This window comes from Pleurodeles waltl, chromosome 9 (genome assembly GCF_031143425.1).
Source record: "Pleurodeles waltl isolate 20211129_DDA chromosome 9, aPleWal1.hap1.20221129, whole genome shotgun sequence".
In the NCBI taxonomy this organism is placed as follows: Eukaryota; Metazoa; Chordata; class Amphibia; order Caudata; family Salamandridae; genus Pleurodeles; species Pleurodeles waltl.
The window spans coordinates 130223966-130249518 of NC_090448.1; positions in this window are offsets into that span (position 1 = coordinate 130223966).

Consider the following 25553-nt stretch of genomic DNA (forward strand, 5'->3'; position numbering starts at 1 on the left):
ATTATGCCCTTGGATGTAAGTGAAAGATAGGTGTGATGTTTTTTCCCTGTCTATCACCACTTTATTAAATTTGTAATATGTAGAATTATACGTTTCTATATAAACAAGTACACTATATTAACAAATTTAGTGTAATATGGAGAATTTTCTATTTTTAACACATTTAAATCTTCTCAAAAAAGTATACAGAGAGCCATGGAAATACCTGCAAACTACTGTGCTACTTAAAAAAAAAATATGCAGCTCTCCCCAAACTGCTTCAAAAAAATACAGAAAATTATAAATACATTTCTCTACGTAGTACCACTTTTTTGAAGTGGTCATAGGTAGGAAACAACACTACAACATGCTACTCACCTGTATCAAAGACCCTAATCAAGAACATAGCGAAACTCAGAATGCAGAACTTAGCCAAACTGTGCTGAAAACAACAGGACTGCCTTTTACATTTGATTAACACAGCCATTACCCAAACAAATAACTTCTTATTATGCACATATACAGTGATATATTGCAAACTGCGCTATACTGCAGCACAATGTATAACTAAGCATTTATAACTTTAACACTACTTACACTATTCACAAATACTTCCAAAATACATTCACGTTTAATAATGTAATTTCTTGGCACATTACATCTATATCCATTCACACACGTTCATGCTACACCAATTACCACACTCCACTCTGTGACACTCCACACTATGCCACTTCACTCTACACTATTACACTCCATGCCCCTCCACTCTACATCACTCAACTATACGCCACTTAATTTGACACCACTCCACTCTTCACCACAATATTGTATGCCATTACACTCTACGCCACTCCATTTTATGACACTGCAGTGTACACTATTTACTGTATGCTACTTCACTGTACGCTATTCCACCATACACAACTCCACTGTAAGACTCCCCACTCTATGCCACTTCACTCTATACTACTTAATTATATGCCACTCCAATATATCAAACTCTACTGTACGCTACTCCACTGTATGTCACTCCACTCTATACCACTCTACTGTACTCAGCTCCACTCTACGCCACTCCACTGTATGCCATTCCACTCTATGCTATTCCACTCCATACCATTCCACCACTCCACTGTGCGCCACTCCACTCTACACAACTCCACTGTATGCTGTTTCACTCTTAGCCACTACATTCTATGCCACTCCAGTGTACACTATTCCACTATACAACAGTCCACTGTAATGCCACTCAACCATAGGCCACTACACTATGTGCCATTCCACTTTATGCCACTTCTCTCTATGCCACTTCACACTATGCTATTCTACTGTATGTCACTACACTGTGCCTCACTCCACTGTAGGCTGCTCCACTCTATGCCACTGCAGTCTACGCTATTCCACTGTACACTATTATAATCTAACATAGTACACTCTATGTCACTCTACTCTTTGCCACTTTACTGTATGCTATTTTATTGTATGTCAGTTCACTTAACCTCTTAGCTGCTGGGTCTTCCCCCCCCCAGTGCTGAGCCGTTTTTTGGCTATTTGGGGTGGTTCCCGCTTAGGCCTTCATAACTTTTTGTCCACATAAGCTATCCACGCCAAATTTGCGTCCTTTTTGTCCAACATCCTAGGGATTCTAATGGTACCCTGAGTTTGTGGTTTTCCCTGGAGGAGACCAAGAAATTAGCCAAAATACAGTGAAAATTTAGTTTTTTTTAAAAAAATGGGGAAAAAGGGCTGCCGAAGAAGGCTTGTGGTTTTTTCCCTGAAAATGGCATCAACAAAGGGTTTCTGGTGCTAAAATCACCATCTTCCCACCTTTCAGGAACGGGCATATTGAATCAGAAAACCACATTTTTCAACACAAATTTGGCATTTTACTGGGACATACCCCATTTTTACCATTTTTGGTGCTTTCAGCCTCCTTCCAGTTAGTGACAGGAATGGGTGTGAAACCAGTACTGGATCCCAGAAAGCTAAACATTTCTGAAAACTAGACAAAATTCTGAATTCAGCAAGGGGTCATTTGTGTAGATCCTACAAGGTTTTCCTACAGAAAATAACAGCTGAAATAAAACAATATTGAAATTGAGCTGAAAACAACAGCCATTTTTCTTTACATTTTACCCTGTAACTTTTTCCTGCAATGTCAGATTTTTGAAAGCAATATACCGTTATGTCTGCTGGACTCTTCTGGTTGCGGGGATATAAAGGGCTTGTAGGTTCATCAAGAACCCTAGGCACCCAGAGCCAATAAATGAGCTGCACCCTGCAGTTGGTTTTCATTCTAGACTGGGTATACAGCAATTCATTTGCTGAAATATGAAGAGTGAAAAATAGGTATCAAGAAAACCTTTGCATTTCCAAAATGGGCTCAAGATAAGGTTTTGAGGAGCAGTGGTTATTTGCACATCTCTGAATTCCGGGGTGCCCATACTAGCATGTGATTTGCAGGGCATTTCTCAAATAGACGTATTTTTTACACACTCACTTATATTTGGAAGGAAAACATGTAGAGAAAGATAAGGGGCAATAACACTTGTTTTGCTATTCTATGTTCCCCCAAGTCTCCCGATACAAATGATACCTCACTTGTGTGGGTAGGCCTAGCACCCGTGCCAGGAAATGCTCCAAAACACAACGAGGACACATCCCATTTTTTTACAGCACCTAGGGAAACCTACCAACCCTGTGCATTTTTTAAAACTAGAGACCTAGGGGAATCCAAGATGGGGTGACTTGTGGGGCTCTGACCAGGTTCTGTTACCCAGAATCCTTTGCAAACCTCAAAATGTGGCTAAAAAACACATTTTCCTCACATTTCAGTAACAGAAAGTTCTGGAATCTGAGAGGAGCCACAAATTTCCTTCCACACAGCGTTCTCCTAAGTCTCCCGATAAAAATGATACCTCACTTGTGTGGGTAGGCCTAGCGCCCGCGACAGGAAATGCCCCAAAACACAACATGGACACATCTCATTTTTTGACAGAAAACAGAGCTGTTTTTTGCAAAGTGCTACCTGTAGATTTTGGCCTCTATCTCAGCCGGCACATAGGGAAACCTACCAAACCTGTGCATTTTTTAAAACTAGAGACCTAGGGGAATCCAAGATGGGGTGACTTGTGGGGCTCTGACCAGGTTCTGTTACCCAGAATCCTTTGCAAACCTCAAAATGTGGCTAAAATAACAAGTTTTCCTCACATTTCGGTGACAGAAAGTTCTGGAATCTGAGAGAAGCCACAAATTTCCTTCCACCCAGCGTTCCCCCAAGTCTCCTGATAAAAATGATACCTCACTTGTGTGGGTAGGCCTAGCGCCCGCGATAGGAAATGCCCCAAAACACAACGTGGACACATCAAATTTTTTCATAGAAAACAGTGCCTACCTGTGGATTTTGGCCTCTAGCTCAGCCGGCACCTGGGGAAACCTAGCAAACCAGCGCATTTTTGAAAACTAGAAACCCAGGGGAATCCAAGATGGGGTGACTTGTGGGGCTCTGACCAGGTTCTGTTACCCAGAATCCTTTGCAAACATCAAAATTTGGCCAAAAAAACACTTTTTCATCTCATTTCGGTGACAGAAAGTTCTGGAATCTGAGAGGAGCCACAAATTTCCTTCCACCCAGCATTCCCCCAAGTCTAACGATAAAAATGGTACCTCACTTGTGTGGGTAGGCCTGGGGCCTGCGACAGGAATAGATCTCTCAACGGTCAATGTTGGTCCTTAAATGAGGAAGCTGTTGACCCTGGGGTGATCCATTCCTGACGCAGGCACTAGGTGTAGGCACTCAAGTGGGGTAGTGTTTTTATCAGGACAGGTGAGGAATCACTGGGTGGTAGGAATTTTGTGCATCCCAGCATATTCTAGTAGTTTGTGTGACAGAAATACGAGAAAAATCGAGTTTTTATTCAACATTTCAGCTTTGCACGGTATTCTGGGTAAGAAAACTTTGGGGAATCCACACAAGTCACACCTCTGTGAACTCCCCCGAATGTCTAGTTTCCAGAAATGTTTGGGTTTAGTGTGTTTCTCTGTATGGCCGTTGAACCCAGGACCAAAAACACAGGTGCCTGCCTTACAAAACCAGTTTGTTTTGCGATAGATAATTTTGATGTCTCCACAATACGAATTGGGCGGTGGAATTTGGGGCTGAACTAAATTGGGGAGCTCCCAAGAGAGCACTCTCTCTATCTCTCTCTGCTTGCCGCCGCATTCACCTGCTCTCTGGGTTGGGCTAACCCACTATTACCCAGTTGCACAGACTGCTTGCGAAGGGACAGCAGGACTGTCCTCATCACCTCCCTCATAATGTACTGGAAGAGGAGTTATCGGATGGGACTCCTCCGACTGAAAAATCACTCCCAGAGTCTGCGCTATTGTCCTATCCCTCAGATGCTGTCTCAGTATCTGATGTCTCAGTCGCTGATCCTATGTCAGAGCTGTCTTCTATAACCCGAGTGACGGCAGCAGTCATCCATCAAGATGCCATCTCTGCTATTGGCTAAACTGTTGCTCTAAGACACTAGCCTACGTAGAGTCACAAAATCGATGGTGTGTGTGAGATACGTGCAACAGTAGAGGCCACCTTACCTGCGCTTCTTCCCTCAATCAGTACGTTCTTTCAAGACACTAAAAAAACACCTTGTCACATACCATTCGTCACAGTCTTTTAGCACCTCTTGCGCCCAGTCCAACAATCATTATTGGTGCTCCCACTCCCTCCTCCTCGGATTCCCTCATTACCACCCAGCAAAAGTGCCCTTCATCTCTCCATAGCAGCCCTCCACCCCGCACATACATTTCATTTGTATTATAGCGCAGGTAATGGCTGACTTTACTAATGTACTCAGCTATTTACATAAAATACAGATTTGCTCTTTGCAGTAGGCATATAAACGTCTGCGCTTCTTTATGGCACTAAAACTGCCACTAGACAAGTCTGACCCTTTTGTAGCAGAAACATAATCACAATACTTACTTGACTTTTTTATTGCTGCCTAAAAGCTACAGTTGAAAATGGTCAGTTGAAGTATGTGCATTGCTTTGAAGACGCAAGCTGCAACTGCAAGACAACTGGTGGCAAATCTATATATAGATATATATATATATCATCACTTTTATATGTGGGTCTGGTTTTCCTGGGGGCCGATCGCAGCCCCCAGGGAAACCACACATGTATTGCCAAAAGTGATTGATATATATATCTATATATATATATATATATATATATATATATATATATATATATATATATATATATATATATATATATATATAGATATGCATATATATATATATCTATCTATCTATCTATCTATCTATCTATCTATCTATCTATCTATCTACATAGATATATCTATAGATAGATTAGATAGATCTATATATATATATATATATATATATATATATATATATATATATATATATATATATATATATAGATATTTCCATGTAGATAGATATATCTACATAGATATATCTATATAGATCTATATAGATATAGATATATTTTTTTAGTTGTTGTATGGTTTCCTTGGGGGCCAAAATGGCTACCCCCTGTCCATTTATTTTCTTTTTGGTTTTAAAATAAATAAATAAATAATTTAGCCCCTTGGGGGGGGCGCGATTGCACCCCCTGCCCCCCCCCCCCCCCCAGGGGGCACCTACCTTTAAAAAAAAAAAATCTGCCCCCGGTTGGGGGGGTAGGGGGGGGTGGCCCGTTTTCCGAGGGGGGCGACCCCCACTAGTGAAATCCCTGGTGCCTAGTGGTGTTTCCTGGCCCCCGATCGCAGAGTCTCCCCTTTCTTACGAGCCCTTCCTGAAACTTCTGCGATCGGAGGCGATCGGGGGCCAGGAAACACTTTCAGGAAGGCCTCGTAAGAAAGAGGAGAGTCTCCCCTTTCTTACGAGGCCTTCCTGAAAGTGTTTCCTGGCCCCCTGATTGCAGCACAGCTGCGATCGGGGCCAGGAAGCTGCGATCGGGGGCCAGGAAACACTTTCAGGAAGGCCTCGTAAGAAAGGGGAGACTCTCCCCTTTCTTACGAGGCCTTCCCGAACGTGGGGAAGGCCGTTTTCCCCATCGGAGCAGGAAGCAGCCGCAAGGCTGCTTCCTGCTCCGATGGGGAAATCAACATTGTTACGTCAGCACGCCGCGACACAAAGGGGCAGGTGGGGGAGGGGGGAGACACGGAAGAGCTTCCGTGTCTCCCAGGGACAAAAAAAAAAGAAATATATCCTCGGGTGCGACGCACCCGAGGATTTATAAACCCCCTCCCTGGTGTCGGCCACTGGTCGTGACCCGCACCAGGGAGGTAGTGCGGGCATCAGCCAGTGGCCGACGCCCGCATTGAAGGGGTTAATGCCACTGCACTATACAACACTCCATTGTACACTATTCCACTCTATGTCACACCACTCTATGCCACTCAAAAGTACATCACTCCGCTCTATGACACTGTACTCTATGATATTCCACTATATTTAACTCCACTCTACCCCACCCCATTTGATACTTTTTCATTCTATGTCACTTCACTATAGGCCAATCCACTGTACGCCATGCCACTATGTGCTACTCCATTCTACGTCACTCCACAATACCCAATTATACTCCACACAATTTCATTTTGCTCTGCTCAACAACATTATACTACACTAAGCAACAGTCTACGCCCCTCCACTATACCACACTATATTGCACTGTATAGCACTACACTGTACAACAATGCACTCCTGTCAATACCAGTTTATAGCACTCTACTTGCTCTATAGCACTTTAAAACATTATACTGTACTCTACAACACTCTACACAACTCCCTCCACATCGATCCCCCCAAGTATACTGTACTCTATGAGACACTACTCCACTATACTCCACTGTACTCCAGTACTGCACTCAACACTACTCCACTGTACACTATTTGATACCTCAACTGTACAACAATCTATCCCACTCCACTTAACAATACTGTACTCTACTTCATGCCTCTCCACTGTAACATTTTAATCCACTCTGCAACGCTCTACTCGCTCAATTCTATGACACTTTCTGACACTCTACAACCCACCACTCCACTATACAAGACATTAGTCTACTTAATATTACTCTGTTTTACTCTACCTCTCCCCATGTCACTGTCTACTAGAACACCCTGTTTGACCCTATGCTACGCCACTCCACTGGTCGTCACTGCACTCTACTCCACTGCACGACACATTACTCCACTCTCTAGCACTGTACAAGACTCCCTCCCACCGTACAACACTCAACACCACTTTGTGCAACTCCTCTCTACAAGGCTTTATTACACTCTCTGCCATTGTGCAACACTGTACTCCACTCTATGCCCCTACACTTCAATGTATTACACTCTACTCCTCTCTACTCTACTTTCCAATACTCTGCAACACACTACTCTACTGTCCTCCACAAGACACCACTCTTATTTATAACACTCAACTGTACACTATGCATGTCCACTCTAGTGAAGAACACGCCCCTGTACTAGACACCATGCCACTGCACTATATATCACTCTACTACACTGTATACTATGCCACTCCACTCTACTGTACTCCACTCTACTCAACTCTGACACTTCACTCTACTCCACTCCACTCTGTACCAGACCCCTACTCCACTCCACTATTCCCCACTCCAATCTGCAACTCCCCACTCCACTCTACACCACTCCACTGAACGCTGCTCCATTGTACACCACTCCACTGTATTAAACTCCACTCTACTCCACTGCACTCTACTCCACTCTATGGCAGTGCACTCTACAACAGAATACTGTACAACACTCTCCTCCACTCTACTGTACCACACTTCACTTAATGGCACTCCACTCGATGACAGTAAACTCTATGATTTGGAATACATTTTTCTTAAAAGTGAAAAACCATAGAAATTCAATAAAAAATATCAAAGGTTAAACCTTTGCTATAGTTAGGAAATATGTACTTATTCTTTCTATACAAACCAAACTTAGAATACACAAATATCACAAATTCTAAAGTTATAATTATACCATACATTTATAATTTACACACCACCTTTAAATTAATATAACATTACAATAACTTTATTTATTCCTTAGCTACAAACCAAGCTTAAACTGCACAAACATTTTAATTTGCAAACTTATATCTTTAATTTATGATTTACTCAGCACCTTCAAGTTAATATAACTCGTGCACCTCCATACACAGCTTATTCAATTCAGTATCCACACTACATTAACTATAACCTGCCACTCTACCAAGCACTGCGCTTTCACAAAATATATAACTTGCAATGTCAAAACTATTATTGTAAAAAATATTATTTTAGATGGTATAAGTGATATAATTTAAAAGGGCATAAGCAGTCCATGGAGAAGGCGCAAAGGCTGTGTGTGTCGGGGGAGGATTGGCTTTACATATAGTAACAAATATTACTTTATATTAAAAGAACCCTAGATATGCACTGAAAAAACAAAGGTTAATGTAACGTCATATCAGGTGAAATTTCAATGATAAAGTAAAATTTTGAACTAAAAGAAAACTGAAATTCAGAAGTTATAGTTATCTCAAGTAACTATAACTCATGCCCTAAGGTAATTATAACTTGCCTTCTCGCCACGCTCTGCTAATTACTCCACATATTACATCACTCATGACATCTATTACATCATAGATAATATCACTGCAACACGTACAATAAAATTAATGATGAGAAGTGTGCATGGCGGAGGTGCCAGTTCTGGTAATCTTAGGGCACAAGTTACAGGGCCAGATGTATCAAGCTCCCGGTTTGCATTTCCTAAATAGCGAATTTTAAGAAATCACTATTTTAGAAATGGAAAATGGGATATATCAAAATTGCGATTCAGAAATAGCGATTTCTTAAAATTCGCAAATGCAAATAAATAGCGATTCGGTATTTGAAAATCACAAATTGCGAAAACGGCAAACCGCAACAACCTGACGACATCACAACCAGGAAGTGAGTCAGCCCATGCTGTTTCCAGGAGCCACACCCACAGGATCAGGCAGAGAGACACAGTCCAGCACCAGGGACCTAGCTTTTTGAGCCAGCCAGGACCAAATTGCAACACGGCCAATGATGGGAATGTGAAGGAGAGAGGAGAAAGGAGACAGGAAGCGCAAGCTCAAATTCAGTGAGCAGGAATTGGAGGGGCTCACTGAGGAGGTTGTCAGGAACCATGACAAACTGTTTGGGAAGAACTCACTCCAGGTACCTGAAAGTGAGAAGAGGAAACTGGGGTCAGAAATCCAGACCAAAATATGCGCAGTGGGTGTTGCATAGCACTCAGTTGAGGAAATACGCAAGAGATGGTACGACTTGCGTTCCCGTGCCAAAGAAAGGGTAGCCAGCAGGCTAAAGGAGGCAAGGAGCACCGGAGGAGGAACACCCACACAGACACCGTCCACACCAATGGAAGACATGGTGGAGTCCACACTGCTTCCTGAAGCTATCAGTGGTGTCACTGCACCAGCAAAGGTAAAGTCAGCAATGATGTGTAACCTCATATGTGCATGTACAAATGTCCCTTTGAAGATAGCTATTAGTTAGATGCATTGTGATAAGTAGTCCATGCCACAATTTACATACAACCCAACAATACCTTATGGGAGTGGTAGTCCACAACCCTAAAGTCAAAATACCACATAAATAGCAAGGTAGTGTGCAGCCACATAGACAAACACCACAACAGACTCATAGTGATACGATATCAGTGTACATTTTATACTCTTGTGCAACATCTTGTGATATATATACATAAATGACATGCTGCACATTGTCATTGCAGTTGTCCCGGGCCCTGCTGCAGCAGAAGGTGGAAATGTGGGGGATGTCAAAACACAGCCAGAGTCCGACTCCAACACAAGTGAGTCTTTCAGTATTGCACCAACTAGATGCAGGGCAAGGGTGTTACCTCTCCCAGAGTATAACCAGGACTCAGATGAAATGCCGGATGAAGTCCCCACACCACCCCCTGAGGCTAGATATGCAGGAAGACTGCGGTCCCTGCCCCAGTGTCAGTCAACTCCCCTCAGGAGGTGTCATGAAGCAGTCAGACAGTGCACAGATGAAGGAGAGGGCCCATCAATCTTTGGGGGCCTTAAAGCTTCCATGCTGAAAGTGCAGCGCCTGCAATGCAAACACATGAGGTCAATGCACAGGCAGTTGGGGTCAATCGATCATAGCATGGGTGCAATGCACAGGCAGTTTGAGTCTCACAATGTCAATATGGGAGTATTGCACAAGTAGATGGATGTACTCAATGAAAACATTGGATCAATGAACAAGCAGTTGGAGTCTCTGAATAAGGGACAGCAAACAGCAGCAGAAAACACAAAGGAGTTGACAAACTCCATTAGGGACCTCTGCACTGAGATTCAGCAGGAGCGTGTCAGCCACCGTAGGCGCCATCACCAATTCATAGAAAGGTTTGATGGGTTCTACAGATCGGTCAATCAGCTCGTTAGCTCAACTGCCTTGATTTCACACTATGCTGTGGGCATACAGTGGACATCAAGGTAATAAAGTTGCTAACTACAGAAATACATAATATTGAATTGGTGTTGTCATTACTTACATCAGAAATGGTTGTGTGTGATGTCTGCATGTCTTTGCCTGCCCTCTGCTGCACTGCCCCTGTCTACTGAGTGATGGGGTGGTAAGGGATCACCATCTTCATCTGAGTCTGGCTCCATTGGTTCAACCAGTATTCCCCTTCTCGTTGCAATGTTGTGCAACATAGCACATGTAGCCACAATTTTGCAGGTCGCCTCTGGGCTGTACTGTAGTGCACCTCCACTCTTATGGATGCAGCTGACGCTGCTCTTCAGCAGTCCGAAGGTCCGCTTCACCACAGTGCAGGTTGTCCTGTGTGCAGCATTGTACCTCCTCTCTGCTGGCGTGGCAGGGCTCAGGTAGGGTGTCAGTACATAGGTCTGCATTGAGTAGGCACTGTCTCCTGGAATGAACAGAGAGTGAAATGAGTACAGTTGATATCTGACATCACAATAACATCAATGAAACATTGTTAACTATTACATTACCCAGTAGATATCCTTTGCCAAACTCCCCAGCTATCAGTCTTGTGTGAATCCCGCTGTGGCGAAAGATGTATGAGTCATGTGTGCTACCTGGGTATCTGGACACAAGATCGGAAATGATGCTGGAGGCATTGCTAATCACCTGTATGTTCATGGAATGATGGTTCTTATGGTTGTGATACACATACTCGGTGGCTGATGATGAACAGAAAGCTACATGTGTCCCATCGATGGCACCTATGACATGTGGGAACTGTGCAATCTGGTAAAAATACATTTTTGTCTGTTGTAATTCCTGTGGGGTGTTGGGAAATCTTATGTGCTCTTGTATTTTGCTCAGCATGGCAGTGAGAAATGCATTAAAGAAGCATGAGAGAGCACTCTATGAGACCTCTCCTGCTGCTGCTATAACCCCATGATAGCTCCCTTATGCTAATAGGTGAAGGGAGAATAATACCTGCACATGGGCGGATATACTATTGGTCCTATGTGCGGTGCACTGCAGTATGGGTTGTAGATCTGCTATCAGGTCAAGTATCATGGCTGAGCTTAACCTGTACTTCTCATAAACCCTCTGTCTGGTCAAATAGGGTTATGCGCACTCTGAAAATGCGCTCCTGTCTCCTCCTCAATCTCCTCAAACCTGCCAAAATCCCCATTCTCCTCGCCATCATGTAGAGTGCAGCCATTGTGGAAAAGAGCCTGAGTTATTCTGGGCCTCTTTACATAGGTTGCACCTGGTTACCACCTGATTTCAATTTCAATTTGTGGTAAATTGCATGTGCAAAAGGCAATTCTGCGAATAATCGCAATTTGCGAATTTTTGATGCATCGCATTGTGACGTGGTTTTGCGTGTCGCAATCAGTGTATCGCAATTTGTGTCAGGATTTTGCGATTTGGTAAATCATGTCGCTATTTCCGACACGCAAAACCATGTCAAATTTGCAAAAAGTCACAATTTTAGCGATTGCTTATTTTCACGCTGCAAATGCCTTTCATACATCGTGGAGGGCATTTTTGCATTTGTAAACGGAGGATTTTTGCGATTCGCACCCTTTGCGAATGCAAAAAGTTTGATACATCTGGCCCATAGTTACTTGAGATCACTATAATTGGTGAATTTCAGTGGCTTTTTGTGTTCCAAACATTAGGTTGTAACTGAACTTTTCACCTAACTATAACGCTCCTTTTTTCATTAGATATGTACACATGCACATCTCCACCTGCTAAATTAATCCACTTATGAGGTGTCCTGTCTCTACTCCCTTTCCTTTTGTGACTATATTGTTCTCACTCGTTCAATGTGGAGGACTCTGTCTCCATCAACACACACCTGACCCGTGCATAGTAAAGTAAAGGGTGTTTAAAATAATATCGCCATTCCCCTTATTGGACAAGCTTCACATTACAATGAAAATGTATTATAGTCAAGTCGAAACCCGAAACACTTGATGCCAGTGTAAACCCATGTATTCACTAACTTGATTTAGCAAGTTGAATTTTTAATTGCATTCCACGTTGTGTTTTAATAGTCATTGTGTAAATCATGCTTCCGACAGTAAACAATGTGGCCAGGTACAGGCACTAAAAAACTGTGCTACCGTGCTGATGCTTTGTTAAACACATAGAATGACTTATTATGTGTAATACAATGGCGTTTGTTGAGCTGCCCAACATTATTTCAAATAGTTAGCCAGTAGGATTATCTGTAGATCTGCAGGAAGAACATGTACATTAGTGTCTACACCGCTAATTAACTAACAATACATTTCAGACGGGCGTTCACTTAAATGAAAAACTGCTGCAGTAGATACATAAAAAAATACATAAAACAAATTGTTGCTAGAGTGCTTTGCTACAGCATGCATTTGTGTGTCAAAAAACAAAGTGCTTAATTAAATGTACAAGTAAAACATGTCATTACCTTGTTTTTGTAAGAAACCTGTAGTACATTGAAAATGCCTACCACTTATACATTATCATCATTCTGTATAATATTGGTGGCAAAGTACCAAATCTTCATAGTTGTTTGAAATTAGAGCACAATGATCTACAAATCTAAAAAGGTTGATGACATACCTTAGTCGCATATATTTATGTGTCATTGGCAAATAATAAAAGATACAATTAGGCGAGTGATAAAACAGTTTAAAGACCTCAAAAATCCCTCAGAGGAATAACAGTCACGCAAAAACCGAAAATAAGTGAATTGTCGATATCACTGTTGATTGAGCTGTTGGTATTTCATAGTCAAGGTCAAAATGTGAACTCTGCCTGCAGAACCTGCAATTTTGACTATTTAAGTGGCCATATTGGAGTATTGTGTCACTTACCAGCTTAAGGATGTGGTGAGTGATAACAAACCCACGGAAGGGGGCTGTGTATCAGTGTTTTCACCCAAAATTAGGATGTGATAGTCTATCATTAATTTGACCATGTAGATCAGAATATACTGTGCAGTATTTGGGTGTTTCAATACTACCTTGGCCAGACAAGAGGGGTCTTATCCTTGTCAATAAATGTTAGTCAGACGTCGAAAACAGTTTTTTTGAGGGATTTTTTAAGCACATATTCTACCTTGTAGTAAAAAAAATTTAACCATTCTGTACGTTTATTTATTGTGGTAATGCATGCTCATGTTCAAGGTTTTGCGACATAGTACAAGTCTCTGCATTAGAGTTGAAAGTTTCTGATAGCTTCATGGAGAGATGATTGGGGGAGCAGGTGTTGGAAATCCAAACATTGGAGCGTACAGACATATTGAGTAGTCACTGCTCATGGATGCAGACATCTTAGACAAACTGGAAAATATTAAATTCAAATTTGTAGCCGCTTCTGGTGTATCGATCTGTATAAATGCTTCTTAATGCAGTGTTTTTTATATATGGCTTGACATCACACCTCCTTACTCGACCCTTTGTCACTAATCTTCACAAGAAAAAAATATCTCACTGCATCTGTGTAGTTTATCAGTCTTCATCTCAAGGATGGAATAAATGCAACACAAGCGTCGATTTTTTCATCATTTGATAGAGACGCCATGTTGGGCACAAGGCTTAAGCCTCTGAAAGCAACACATTCTGCATCAAAGAAATCATTATATATAGGCTCTTTATTGTGTTGTTTGAAAAGAAAATCAAACTAGACCTAATATAATGATTATCTTTAAACAGACTTCCTGAAGAAAATTTCAAGGATTTACATGCTTTTTTAAATATGTCTATTAGTTTAATTTCTAAAACGGTGGAGAAACAATAAACTTGCACATACCAAAAGCACAAAGCCCCCATTTCACACCCCCCCGCCTGTCTGCACTCACCCAACTCCTGTCATGAAGCGAGGACCCCCAGCCTCAATCATAGCATAGTCTGTCAAATCATTATATAATTTCCACAGCTCTCACACCTTATCAAATTTCCGGGGGTACCCCGAAATTTCATACACCATCCGTTCTGCCTCAATGCATCTCATCATCCCTGATCTCTATTCTGCTCTCCTGGGAATCTGATCCCGTCCCCATTCACAAGCCTCATCTCTCTTTGCCACCAGCAACCCCACCATGTAAAACAACAACTGCTTACGAGGGAGGTTCACCTCACTCGGTATACCTAGTATCTGTTGGGGTGTCCTAGGGAAATCACTCAACAGCACTAACTCCAACTCATTGCCATCACCCCACTAAGAACTCACCCTGGGGCAGTGCCACACTGTATGCATAAAGGTACCCACTACCACACTGCACCAGACACATGGGGCTTTCCTTCCTCCCCATCCAGTGAAGATGGGACTGATTGTAATAGGACCTATGAAGGATGTTGAACTGTATAAGATTCAGCCGAGGGGGAATAGCAACTTCCCTAAGGTGCATCAATGCTGCCTCAGACAATATCCTCTAGGGGCCTAACATCAGTCTCACACTGTGTCTGGAGCCCCAAGAGTATCTGGGATATGAATCAGGATAACCTGGTATAGCTAGGACACCAGCTTATGAGTAATCTCACCTTACATAACCCAGGACTCCAAGGGACTACCCTCTGGCAGAGCCTCCTCTGGGATTCTCTCCACTCTCCGGACATAGGAGTGTTGCAGGTATCGGTGCTGCTGGGTAGGCAACAAGGCATACTCCTGCTGTAATGCTTCGAATGTCTTAAGCTCACCCCTGACAACAAAACATTCCCCATTGTCTCTATCCTAGTTTGCTCCCAGCACTGGAAACCCATAAGCCTGCCCCTCTCAGGCAAGAGCGCGCCCCTCCACAAAGGATTGGCCAGTGTATGCCGTCTCTGCCCCCCCAGGTCTCTCGTAGCCTCATCACTCGCCCCCAGCATAACCCAGGTGGGATGCGGCAGAATCCCTCGATATACCTCTCATAAACGTAATGAAGATAAGTCTTTCCCTCCATGCCTACCGTCTCCACATGATATGCTGGCTAATGTGTGGGCTATAAACCCATGCATTAATACTCTGTAGTTGTGTGGCTCTATGATGTGCTTGTCAGGCAGAGTCAATCTCCCTCTATAAACCTAGCAGGACATTGTTCACAGGGTCACTCTGGGGGTGCCACCATCCCAGAGCAGGGTCCAGAGTGTTCTGTCATGGCTAAGACAAGGGACCCGAAAGGGGGTGTTCTGTAATACATAAAGAAGTTTGGGAAGGGTGATTGTCTTGCACAATGCTGCTTGGCCCATAAAGGTCAGTGCCAGCACCCACGACTACTCTACATTTACCCAGAGTCTTCCAAGAACTCTCTATAAATTAAGGTCCAGGAAGTGCTCCACCTCAGAGGTGACCTCTAGGTGGTGGGTGGAATTTTTAATTCTGCTGGCAGATTTGGAGGAATTTAGTAATTCCTCATTACTCTTGTAACTCAAAATTTCAAATAAATTCCTCTGCTTCGCTCCACTGGCGGAATTAATCACCAGTCAGCACTAATTTAAATAAGTCATTTCTCAAGGATCAGGGCAGATTCCTGACCCAAGCGATGCTAGCACTATAGCTCTTTGTTAGAGCTTTAGCCAGGCTTGAATCGAGTGGATAGATGACATCACCGTTTTGCCATCAAAACGTCACCATAAAAGTGTGTTGCTCGGTGGCCTGTTAATAATAACCCATGCTCCATTTGTCTCCTGAAACAAAAGCACAAAGTTATTTCTTCAATATTGACATCCCCCAAGCACGGTGAGTGCCACTTTAAATAAAGAGTACTTGCTTGTGGTGAGGGAAAGAGAACAAAAGGGTAGACACCACCGAGTGTGTTGCTGCTCCTGCTACCTGTTGGACATGTTATCAGCTGTAGTTTCATTCGAATAGATAGGACTACCTGATAACAGTGGCAGCCGCTGCAAATCTGAAGGGGGGATGGGAGAAATACTTTAAGAATTTTAAAAAAGTACTGTTCTTGATGCTGCCGCCTTGCTCCTCTCCTCTCCTCTCCTCTCCTCTCCTGATGGTGGCCCAGAAGTCCCTGGGACACAAGTATAGGCTCACCGCGCAACCCTGGTGCTGGTCTCATGCTATGCCAGGATTGGTCTGAGCAGCTTAGTCTGCCACTCAGACACTGCATGAGAGCCTGTGGAGTTTCTCCAACCCGGCTGTGCTACTCAGCCAGGTTGGAGAAACCTAAGTGCACATGTCAATTTGGCAGGCTTATGACGGCTGGCCAAACTAATGTACATCTAGGTGCACTTCACTCCCCCTCTCCGCTCTCCCTCCTCCGATGGCCCAGCCCCAACCATCCCTGCACATGCTGGCTGAGCCTGCAGCTGAAAAATAAAACTATAATGAAATATTGTTTTATTTTTCAGCTGCTGGCTCTTAGCCAGAGGGACGACACTCGCCTTTGCAGAGGAGCCGCCCCTGCCTGCTAATAATATTCATGTTCTCTCCATGTGCTTTATATGATTTTATCTTGTGAGGGCATAAGATAGGATGCTCTCGAATTTTCTGGTTCTGTGCCTTAAATAAAAGCAGCAGCAAATAAATAAGGAAGTTAATATTTAACCTAAGGGCCTGATTTAGATTTAGGTGGATTTTTTACTCGTTACAACAGTGACAGATATACCGTCCACCGAAATGTCAATCCCATAAAAAATTATGGGATTTATTTTTTGTCGGACGGGAAATCAGTCACAGTTGTGACAGAGTAACCTGTCTGCTGAAATCTAAATCAAGCCCTAAGTACCACATTCCTTTGCTCACTAAGCACACACATTAAGCCACTCCTCAAAACAACTCTTTCAACAAGTATACTCTTCAGAAAGAGGCCAGATCATTAGATGCAGCGTGACCTATGACTGACTCTTTCGTACCCTACCGACCTTCCTGAAGCAGCGGACTGACCATGACTGCTGGTTAACACCTTTACTGTTCAAAGCCAGGGTTCTGAATCCACCACCCTTATTCTCAGTCTGAAAGTTGATTGCATCTTTAGACCCCTGAATCCCGGGCTGTCTGACACAGTCCTGTTTCATGCCATAATGGCCTCGCAAAGTGCTCTGACGAGCCCCCTGCTCCGTTTAGAGGTTTAAAAAAAAAATGCCAAAATAACAGCTCCTTGTAGCACTGGGCTTTTGGTGGATTTGTGCTACTCTCTACTCATTTTTTCTAGGTTACTGACGCTTGTCTTACTGTTATTGTTAACTTGCATGTATTTATTGTATTTCTGGTATATGTCCTGCAGACTACATTACTTACTGTCATGTTGAAAGAAATCAGCTTCTTCAACATGACAGAATGCGTCTTCTTCATTAATTAGCACACGGGGAGCAACAAGCTCCCTTAATGTACTAGTACTTACTTGATGTACTAGTTGATAAAGCAAATATTGACCTTGTTCTGCTGTAGAGTGGTGTTTGTTTTCACATGTGTCTGAGCAATTCCCTTACACTCTCTGCATTGAGTGGTTTCTAATTGCTCTTTGTGAATTGCTTTGCAAACTCCCTTACTGAATGCAAATCTGCCATCTAGCATCTATTTAATGGACTTCTCACAAGCATACTTTTAGGCACAGCTTCTCCACTATGGTGGAAGAGCATCACCCCCCGCCACCAGCAGCTGCAAACCTTCTTATCCTTTTATAGTAAAAATGGCGGGGCCACGGGCTATGACAGGGACTGAGGGCCGCCTCGGGCCCGCCAAATAAACATGCACACTGGGCTCTCTCTAACTTGGCACTCTGTTGCTGGGTTGGAAAGACCAGGCAGAGACATTCCCTCTACTTCAGAGGGCCTGTCTAGGCTCTCTACCTAATCCGAACGCTGCTGTCAAGTTAAGCATGCAACAGAGATCGGATTGGCAACAGCGCAGGCTAGGAGCCTGTGCCTGCAGCTGTAGCAGAGGAGCAGCACGGTGGTGGTAGCAGCAACGAGAAAGGTAAGTGTTTTTTTTTTTATTAATTCACACACACCCCGCACACACCGCCTGACCCTTCAAAGGACCGCAAGCTGCTCCTGCAAACTTTACAGGTAACTTTCCTATTTCTTCGGGTGCCATAGAGACCTCAAAAGCTTTTTTCTGACTTTTCAGAATAAGGGCCGCAGGTGAAAGCGAAGGGTGCCATAATTTCACAAGAAGCCGTGATCACTGGCTGCACACTCGTTTGTGTCAATGTGCTGGAATTCGGGCCCTAGACTTGCAGTAGGTTTCTCAGCGCTTAAAGGAAAATGGGCCTTGTTTGCCCCATAGCATCTGCAAACTGGTCTGGCATGTGATCTTCCCTTCCAGTGTGATGCTCATTCAGCTGATTTTCACTTCAAAGTTTGTAATTGTTCAACAGGTCTACTAGAGCCTGAAAGAAGAAAGTGGTAAGCAAACTGTTTAAGGCATTGCAAGAGAGGAATAAAATGTTTAATTCTTGTGTTTCTTAGGTGATGTAGCCCTCAAAAATCTATATGCAGAAACTGGGCAATTAGAAAATACCCATAGATATAGATAAACAAAATGAACAACACCCTTTCAAACATGAATAGTTCTGTCTGCTTACTTTGAAGCAATATGGGTGTATCTGTGGCTGTCATGCTTGAAAATTCCATTGTAGATAAGGTAGTGAGTGAGGTAACCACTTAATGCTGAAAGTTGCCCGCACCCTGAAGTTCACAGGTTTGAATGCTGTCAAGGCTGGCTTGGCCTTTCGTTCTTCTCAGGTCGATAAACTGAGTGCACTGGAATAGTGTATTAGTAATGTCTGTTATTTGCACTACCTGATGAAGTGCTGGGGCAAAATGGTTCTACTGCGGCAGCATACCTTAGGCCATGTACAAGTTATATTTCAGATGGATTTTAGTTTATTGCCACCTACTTATATTGACAAGGTAGTTTAATTCTTTCCACATCGATATGGAGGGCATGCTAATAGCACTGCTGACGCTGATTTTAGTGGTGCATCCGGAGTGTGAGAAATGGCTCCCAACTGCACATGCCTCTCCCTCTGCTGTACTGCTGCCCACCCACTCTGAGCCTCGAGTCTTCATTGGCTTCCGGGGTAGGGTAGAGTCCCACTTCTATTATAGTGAAATGTCCCGGTTTTAGTTTTTTTATATCTGGTCACCCTAATCCATGGACCATGGACCTTGCGACGCTCCACCAGGAGTGAACCTCCAGCTTCGCCTACGCACCCCAGCACAGTGATGCCCTCTTCCGGGATGCTCCTTCACAAAGTGTGACTTGAGGCACCATGAACATAGTCAGTCTTTGTACCTGCGTTAGCAGCATCCGTTCAATTCACATGTCCAGAAAGAAAGGATTGAAATGCAAAAAAAAAAAAAGGCAGGAACAACGGGCACCCATATCTAGTTCTGATATTTTATACCACACCCAAGCGGAAAGGATACCATTCACCTACACAGCCGCAGTAGCTCCCTTGTATAGCAAGGCTACCCAGAGACAGAAGGGAGGCCCAAGGGCAAACCACTGCACAATTCCCGGCAGGCAGTGCCAATCAATGGTGTCAAAAGCTTTACCTCTGTCCGTGTCTAATAATAATAATGTCGCTCTGGGTTCACTGTTGGCCTTAGCCTTATCCAACCAAAACTGCAGTCAGCTCAGGTTTATCCGCGTCGACTCTCCTGACATAAATCCTGTTTGATCCAGGTGAACCAGGCCAGATATCATCCCTAAGAGCCAGGTTGCCAGGGTTTTGGCCAGAATCTTACTCTCCATATTTAGCTAAGAAATAGGCTGAAAGAGCATAAATCAGCCAGTCTCCCCTTCTTAGGGATTACCACAATAAACACATGGCTGAGGTCTGGAGGAATGGCCCGCTCATCATGCACAGCCTCAAACAACTTGCTTGGATGGGGGTTAAGTAAGGAGGCCAGTCAGCTCGACGGGAAATCATTCACCCAGGGGGTCTTCCCGAAAGACATTGCCTGCACTGCCACCACTATCTGTTCACTGTGAAATCATTCTCCAGTTCTCCACAGCTGACCTCATCGAATATCAGAACAGGTACCACCCCATGTCTTCCTCTGAGTGGTCGTGATGGGGGGGCATATGATGCACAATAAAAAACCGTGAATGCCTAGCCTATCGCAATAGCCTTCTGAGTCAGGTCCCCTACCTCATCCCGCACTTCAGCAACACATCGCACTACCTCCTCCTTCCTCCCCAACCAGGCCAGGAGGTGGCCTTGCCTTGCATTCATATCCAGCAGTTTACACTAAACCCCCAAATAGTGCTGACATGCCGCCTGAGTCACCACATTATGATACTACTGCTGTGCTGCCCCCAGAACCAAGTAAGTCTCCTGATACCCCCTGTTTGCTCTGGCCTCCTCCAACTCAGGGAATAATTGCTCCAACTTGAGCATCCATTCCTCCCTGTGTTTTGGGCCTTCTCTCTTAGTACCACCTTTTAAGACTCTCACAGGGTGAACGAAGAGGCCACCAATCCCTCGTTTTCCTCATGTGCGAGTGTCCACCCTCAGAGCCTCAGTGACCTCCACATCTCACAATAGCCAGGCATCAAACCACAAACACTGCAGCTGTCCACCTGGCTGAGACTCCAGATGGACCCACAGGGGCGAGTGGTCCAGATACTGCACCACTCTCATCCACACCCTCTCCGCCAGTGGGAGAAATATGTAATCTAGGTGCGTCAGTGTCCCATGGACCATGGAAAGGAAGGAATATTGGGGGTTATTCCAACTTTGGAGGAAGTGGTAATCCGTCCCAAAAGTGACGGTAAAGTGACGGATATACCACCAGCCGTATTACAAGTCCATTATATCCTATGGAACTCGTAATACGGCTGGTGGTAAATCCGTCACATTTGGGATGGATTACCACCTCCTCCAAAGTTGGAATAACCCCCTTTGTCTCTCAGCAGGGTGAAGGTTTCTCCACACATGCCACAGGGCATAGGTGAAGCATGCAAAAGCAGATGGCACCCGTACAGTGCCACGATGGGCAGATGGATGCCTAGCTATGTTTCATTCCATAACCGCAATAAAGTCACCCACCACAGTTGTTTGCAAATCACGGGTAGCATCTAAAAGAATGGGGCCAAAAACCTCCAACACCTTTGACTGGAGCCGCAGTGAGGCATTTACATGAACAATAAGGAAGGATTTCCTGCCCCATTCAGCTCACACTGACACATAACACCCTCCAGCGTCTACTCACTGACATCAACCACAAAGAGCAGAAACTTTTTGGCTAGAATCGCTACTCCATGAAGTCCCCTCATAAATCCTGCTTGTGCTAATACTGTGTATTTACCCTCTGAAGACAGCAGAATATGTTCCTAAGTAATTGTGTTTCCTGAAGTCAGGACAGTGTCTGTGGATGTATTGTATAACCACCCACCATTTGATTTCACAACCTAACCCTTTGACATGTCAGAAGAGAAACAGCAATGCCTCGCTATTGGACAGGGTCATTTAACGAGCAAGTGTAATTCCCATGCTCTACGGGCAGCAGGTGTCCCACTCAGGCTCTCACGCCCCGGTACCCACTTAGGCAGCATCATCCAAACATGTAACTTACCAAGCCAAATAGTGATATTCTGAACAAACCTCCCCCTCCCAACCACCTCCCCACGCCACATTTCCCGTACATGGGTTCTGAGCTACCCAATTCCCCAACTTGGAAAAGGTCTGTTGACCACCCCACCCCCACATGCACACAGTATGCACCCCACCTCAACACCACAAAACTACACCTGCAACAAGCAAAGGGAGGAGAAAGAGAAAGACAAATCATTGGTCAATACCAAAGGGCCTCCCCCAACCCAGGATCCTGAGTCAGCCTCTAATCAGAACAGTAAATAATGACATTAGATCAATTAGAGCTCCCCCATAAGAAAGCACCACCCCCTATACAACAGCAGAAGATGGAATCATCATTGTGAAACAAGTGAGGGGGTACTCCCGGGGTGCCACTGTCCCCATCGCACCCAGGGACTCCACCACAGCCCGATCCCTTTCAGCAGCCCCTTCTTCTGCGTCACATTCCAAGGATGTCCCACACTTGCAGGCAGTAGCACAGGTCTTCTGAGACCTCATGCACCTCCTGTGCTGTGACCATGGGCCCTGAAAGAGGGCGCCCAAGAGTGCTTTGGTCTCCAATATCCCAGCTCTTCCCATCAGGTAAGTTTCACCCATTCTATGGTCTACGTCCATGCCTAATTGGGTATGTCAAAAAATGATCTGCAGAAATTAAGATTACCCTCGGCTTGGTGGGAAACAACAACATGCAAGGGAGATTGGGGGCCCAGAGCTTTGGTTTAACGTCATCAACGGACCATCAACTCTGCTTGTGTATACTCTGGAAAAATCATGATACGAGTATTTTCAAAATGTAAGACTGCGTGTTTTAAAGCTTAACGGATGGTGACATCTCTAACCTGATAATCAAACAGGTGAGCAACCAGCGGGCATTTTGTGCCCCTTGAGGGGGTCTCTGGGTCAGTGATCTTTGGGCTTTCTGAGCAGTGTTTAGTGTCCTTCAAACTCATGCCAGGGATCTCCTGATGAAATATAACTTGCCATCCTCAAACAAATTATATAAAATGTCCAACACCTCTCTGAAGCTTCTCTTGAAGCATGAAATAACAAGCATTGGCATATCTGATAGATCTTGCCTTTACAAGACCTATTGGCTTTGTTTTGCCATGTTGTACACCAGTCTGGCTCCTGTTGAGCATGGCTAAAGGCTAGTGGCATGGAGTGTCAGAGTGGAGTGGGAGTGTAGAGTGTTGTAGAGTGGATTTGTCTGAATGTTGTAGAGTGGAGTAGGAGGATTAGTGTCATATATTTGAGTAGAGGAGAGTAGGATTCAGTAGCAGAGAGTGCTGTAGAGTGGAATGGAGTGGGGTGGAATAGGGTGGAGTGGGTTAGAGTAGATTGAGGTAGTGGGGTGCATTGGATTGGAGTAGAATGGGGTGGATTGGATTGAGGTGGCTTGAGTGGAGTGAGGTGGATTGGGGTGGGGTGGATTGGAGGTGGGTGGATTGAAATGGGGTGAGGTGGATGGGCTTGGGTTGGGTTCAACTGGGGTGGATTAGATTGGATTGAGTGGTTGGTTTGGATTGGAGCAATAGGGCAGTGGTGTGGTGGATTGGATTGGAGTTAGGTGGGATGGACTGGATTGGATTGTGGTGGGTAAATTGGATTGGTGGTGTTTTGAATTGCAGTAGGTTGGATTGAGGTGGATTGGGGTGGGGTGGACTGGAGGAGGGGGATTGGATTGAGGTGGTGTGGATGGGATTGGATTGGGGTGGGGTGGACTGGACTGGGATGGATTGGACTTTGGTTGATTGCACTGATGCGAGGTAGATTGGATTGGTATGGGGTGGGTGGACTGCAGTGGGGTAGATTGGAGTGGGTTCTGGTGGATTGGAGTGAAGTGGAGTGGATTGTGGTGGATTTGGCAGAGTGGGATGAATTGGATTGGAGTGGGATGGATTGGATTGGAATGGGGTGGATTGATTTTAGAGTGGTGCACTGGATTGAAGTGAGGTAGATTAAGGTAGTTTGGAGAGGGGTGGATTTGACTGGTGTCCGGTGGATTAAAATGTGGACTAGATTGGACTGAGTGGGGTAGGCAAATGTGGATTGTATTGGAGTAGGGTAGATTGTACTGGAGTGAAGTGGACTGGGTAGTGGTGGGCTTGAACGGAGTGGGGTGGATTGGAGTGTGGTGGTTTAGTTTGGACTAGAGTGGGTTGGATTGGACTGGGGTGGGGTGGGATGATTGGAGTGGGGTGGGTTGGATTGGAGTGTGCTGAGGTGGGTTGGATTGGAGTAGGGTGGATTGGGCTGCACTGGGCTGGATTGGACTGGAGTGGGGTGGGATGGCCAGGACTGGAGTCGGGTGCTGTGGATTGCGGTGAGATGTATTGGATTGGAGTGGGGTAGATTGGACTGGGCTGGAATAGGGTGGATTGGATTGGGATGGATTGGTGTGGGGTGGATTGGGTTGGATTGGATTGGTGTGGGCTTGACTGGGTTGTAGTGGGGTGTATTAGAGTGGAGTGAATTGGGGTGAAGTGGGTTGGGTTGGGTTAGAGTGAGGTGAGGTGGAGTGGATTGGAATGGGGCAGATTGTTTTAGATTGGATTGGGTTGTTTGGCATTGTAGTGGGGCAGGTTGGAGTGGATTAAAGTGGGACAGATTGGAGTGGGGCAGATTAGAGTGGAGCAGGTTGAAATGGATTGAAGCGGGCAGGTTGTTTTGTATTGAAGTTGGACAGATTGAAGTTGGGCAGATTGTTTTGGATTGAAGTGGGACAGATTGGAGTGGGGTGGACTGTTTTTAATTGGAGTAGGGCGGATTGGAGTGGGCAGATTGTTTTGGATTGGAATGGGGCAGAATGGAGTGGGCCAGTTTGGAGTGGGACAGATTGTTTTGGATTGGAATGGGCAGATTGTATTAGAGTGGATTAGAGTGGGGTGGATTGGGTTGGTGTGGGGTTGATTAAGTGGAGGTGGGGTAGATTAAAGTGGGATGAATTGGGATGGAGTGAGGTGGATTGGATTGAGGTGAAGCGGATTGGATTGGAATAGGGCATATTGTTTTGGATTGGGGCACATTAGAGTTGGGAGGACTGTCTTTGATTGGAGTGGGGCAGACCGAGGGTGGAGCAATGGAGTGGGGCATATTGTTTTGAATTGGAGTGGGGCAGATTTGAGTGGGACAGATTGAAGTGGTGCAGGTGGGATTGGGGCGGATTCCAGTGGGGAAGATTGTTTTGGTTTGCAGTGGGGCAGAATGTTTTGGATTGCAGTGGGGCAGATTGGAGTGGGGCAGATTGTTTTGGATTGGAGTGCAGCAGATTGCAGCGGGCAGATTGTTTTGGATTGGGGCAGGTTGGAGTGGGGCATACTGTTTTGGATTAGAGTGAGGAATATTGTTTTGGATTGGAATGGGGCAGATTGTTTTGATTGGAGCTGGGCAGATTGCTTTGGATTGGAGTGGAGCATATTGTTTTTGATTGGAGTGGTGCAGACTGGAGTGGGGCAGATTGTTTTGATTGGAGTGGGGCAGATTAGAAC